The following is a 4,124-nucleotide window of genomic DNA, read 5'->3' as shown; positions in this document are numbered from 1 at the left end:
TATCTTAACAAACCTGTTCTTATATTTTTCTTTCTGTTTTTGTGTAGATGCAAAAATAATTTCAGAGTTGTAGAGGAGATATAGCAATTTGATTCAATGGTCACAGTGAATATACTGAGGATCTATTCAGGGAGGATTCTCTTTGGAAATGCCTCTTGTTTCATCAGAATACTGAAATTGATTACAGAATATTTAAGATTTCCTATATCTTTTGTCCTGTTTAGATGACATTTGAAATATGATTTTACTTCTTTGTAATAGGTCTTTAAGAAAAGATTTCTAAGCATAGCATTGCATAGTCAGAAGATCTGGAAGTCTAGAGAATGTTGTAATGGAGGATTTTAACTTTTTTATTATATTTTTGAGAATATGACCACCACATTAAATTTCCATCATAAACATAAATATGTATTAATGTCACCATATCTTCCAGGATTTAAATATTGCCATAACTAATCATTATGGTTGCAGTTACTACTTAAAATGTTTATAAAATGAAAGGAAATAAAATTTATTAATTTGAAATAATATTAGTGAGAATACATATTTAAAATAAAGTTGCTTGCTGAATTGATATCTTCTGCCACTTTGTATAAGGATGCTGTCACATTTTTATGCACTTCAATATGCTTATTTAAATGAGTAACCACTCATTTTATCTTAGGTTTTAAATATATGTATATTTGTATGTATTTGTATATATTTTACTCTCTGTTGTATTGGATCTTTGAGGCAATATTAAAAATTAAATTGTGAATGTTATAGTTTTAATGTCTTGCAACATAACTTTATAAGAATCTTAAAAACTCTTGCAAAAATATCTGAAAAAAATATCTTATCAATTCTGCTTAAATGTTGAGAGATTAATAGAGCCCTACAATGCCTCAACTTCTAAAGCCTGGAAAGTAGTAATGGAAATGACCTCTTTCTAGTTAAGGAAAGTTTCTCTCTCTCTCTCTCTCTCTCTCTCTCTCTCTCTCTCTCTCTCTCTCTCCTTCTCCCCCCACCCCCCACCTCCACCCCACCCCGCTCTCTTTGTGTGTGGTTTGTTAGTGAATATCCAAGTAGTAACCATTCAGTGTGCACGATGACCTCATTCTGTGGTGCAATTTTCCTCTGTACTATGAAGCTGCTTGACTACAACTTTGAATAAAAATATTTGGTCAAAAATTGCTGCTTCTCTGAAAAAACAATTCATAGGAAAAAGTGCTTTGTTCTGTCTGACTAAAAGAAACATTCCCATGGTTTTATTTACTCAGCATTAATTATGAATTAAAAAGATTGTCAGTGTGCTATTACAAAGAACTAATAATTATTGAAAGTAGTATCAAATTATTACACAAATAAATTATATTACTATTGAAAAGAAACTTTATCCTACTTTACATTTTTACTTGACAGAAATGTATATGTTTGTATTATACAACATAATGCTGCTTACTAATAAGTATACACTTGGGGAAGGCTGCGTTGAACTTAATAATTAGCATATCTATTACCTCACCTACTAAATGTTTTTGTAGGAACAATTTATAATTTACTTTTTTAGTGATTTTTGAGACTACAATATACTGTTTTCAACTATAGTCTCCATGTTGTACAATACATCTCTTGAACTTATTCCTACTGTATAACTGAAATTTTGTACCTTTTGACCAACCTGAAAACCATAGTACTGCTTTGCCATCTGCTCCCTGTGAGGCTCTAGCAAGGATTGGAGTTCTAAGGGCACTAGGAGAGATTTCCTGCTTCCTCCCTGCCCTGTTTCCTGAGGGCTTCCTGCTGCTGTGAGAATCCCCCAGCAACATATCTCTCCCAGAGAGGTTCCTACCTGCAGAAGTAGCTGAATGCAACCTTCGGTTCTTCCAGAACCAGCAGCTGGTGGTCCCTTTTCAGAAGTTTGGGTCCCACCAGAGTAAGCCTTCTCCCAAGCTTTTGAGTTTTAGTAATTTCAGCCTCTTGTCATTCTCTCCCCAGCCTTTTGGGCAATGGCTGCTTCCTGCAGTTGTAACCTCCACAATTTGTTAGTTCTCTTTTCTTACATTTCCACTTAGGTATTTCACAATTTCTTTTTAATTTAAAAATCTGTATTTTTATTTGTTTTTATTTATTCATTTATTTTTTAATAACTGATGATGAATGTTTTAAAGTAGTTGAGTTAGGCATCTGCAATGGTGACTTTAATTTTCACTCCAATGTGATGGAAGTTATGTGTTTCACAGTCTCAGAAAGACTATGAGTCAATGAGTTGCTTGTTGGTTCTCACCTGGAACCAATCCCATGTCTTGCAACTTTCACCATAAGGTGTTCTGCTTGTAGCAATTTTCAAAGTCTGGGTATATAGGTGAATGGGGTCCTTTCAGTTTGAGGGTCTTTCCTTTTGTGCTACTGATCTTGTCAGTACTCACCTTCTCCAGAGATATCATGTTGGGGTTGGTGAGGGTGATTCTAATTCTGTGGCTTGACATCTCTTGTTTTGTGGGTGTTCTTTTAGTATTTTTAAAAGCCATGACTATGGTGGCACTGTCACACCTACAGCAGTGTCACCCTCAGAAAGAAAAGCTAAAATTTAATTTTTAATTGACACTTCATTATTGCACCAATTTATGGGTCATACTATAATGTTTTGATACATATATACATTCTGTAACAACCATGTCAAATCAATAAATAAACTAAACTTTAGGTTTTCTTTTGGAGGGCAACACTGTTATGGGTGCAACAGAGCTCTCTTCTACCCACTCCTGCCCCCTGACTCCCTGCTGCTCTGTCTCTCCAAGGAACAAGTCCACCAGGAAGCTATGCCACCATATTCATGGCTTTTTATACCTCATTTACCTGGTGATGAAGATTCTGGCCTGTGAAAGTGCTCCTTCATTTGCTTTTGCACAACACTAAGAACTTGTCTTTTCTAGGTTATCTTGTATTAAGACAATTTCAGAAATCTTTTTCTGATTAATGAAAAAATCCCCATCCTTGCCCATTGTTTTTTCTTGTTAGCATTTCCTATGGGAGTCACCTGTGAGAATTTCACTATTTTATCTGTGTTGTATTTACTTATGAGGTGACTGTATATTCTAGAGACTCAAAAGATATTTTGGGTCAGAATGGGAGCCCATTAAAGTCAACATCTAAGCAGGGGAAATTTATGGTTCTTACTGTTTCAACTTTGTATGTAGATAAAAATGTGACAAGCAATGTTGAGTTATCTTTCATATCATGGAAGCTTAGAGCTAAAAAGCTCCATAAGGATCTTTCTGTCTGAGACTTATATAGTTAGGGGATGTTTAGGCCTCTGTCCAGGCTGTGTACCAGAAATGTATCTCCTTCCAAGACCATGGGTTCTTCTATTTCCAGATATGATTAGAGCTTTTTCTGGGAAATGGAAGACCGACAAAATTTCCTAACTTTGATAGTTAGGTATCATTAACACTTGTCTTTGAATAGTTAGGTATCATTAACACTTGTCTTTGAATAGTTAGGTATCATTAACACTTGTCTTTCTCTTGGCCTAGTCATCTGTGAAACATTTATTTGTTGGCTTTCATTTAAATAAGAGGAGCACTGATGGGTTATGTTACATTTGTCTAGATATCATTATTTATTTATTTTTTTCTGTGTTGGACATGCTGGTTATATTTCTTGACAAATCAGAGAAATACTACAGGAACTTTTCTATTTTCTTTGCAGGTAAAATGTAAATTTTGGTATTGGGCTATCCTTGAGTAATCCGCAATTCAAATGTGGTTTTTTTTTTCAAAGGCAAATAAAAACACTGTTCTTGGGAGTAACATAATATCTAGGTACAGTCATCTTGGGAGTTCCTTGGCCTAAAACAAAAGCCAGTGTACTTTCCTGTGGTTATTTATTTCAGAATGGAAGTTTCCCACGGTATTATTGAAGGCATTCTTCACTTTTCTTTGCTACTTCTGAGTGAGAGCCTGCTCAGCCCTGGGCCCTTTGGTCACCACACAGAGGCCATTGTCTCCACCCAAAGTTTCCTGGGATGGGCTGCAATATGCAGGCCCAATGCAGATGTTAAATGCCAGTGACATGCAAATTGTACAAATGAAAACCTAAGAAGTTACCAATTATGTTTGAATGTTCATTAGTATAATTCTGAA

General features: G+C 35.1%; 1 pseudogene; it reads right to left on the bottom strand.

Annotated features, from left to right (window-relative positions):
* Positions 1-2,158: 2,158 nt before the first annotated feature.
* On the bottom strand, positions 2,159-2,510 carry LOC143405982 (small ribosomal subunit protein uS10 pseudogene; annotated as a pseudogene).
* Positions 2,511-4,124: the final 1,614 nt, after the last annotated feature.

This window comes from Callospermophilus lateralis, chromosome 1 (assembly GCF_048772815.1).
Source record: "Callospermophilus lateralis isolate mCalLat2 chromosome 1, mCalLat2.hap1, whole genome shotgun sequence".
Classification (NCBI taxonomy): Eukaryota; Metazoa; Chordata; class Mammalia; order Rodentia; family Sciuridae; genus Callospermophilus; species Callospermophilus lateralis.
This window is presented reverse-complemented; position numbering and strand designations above follow the sequence as displayed.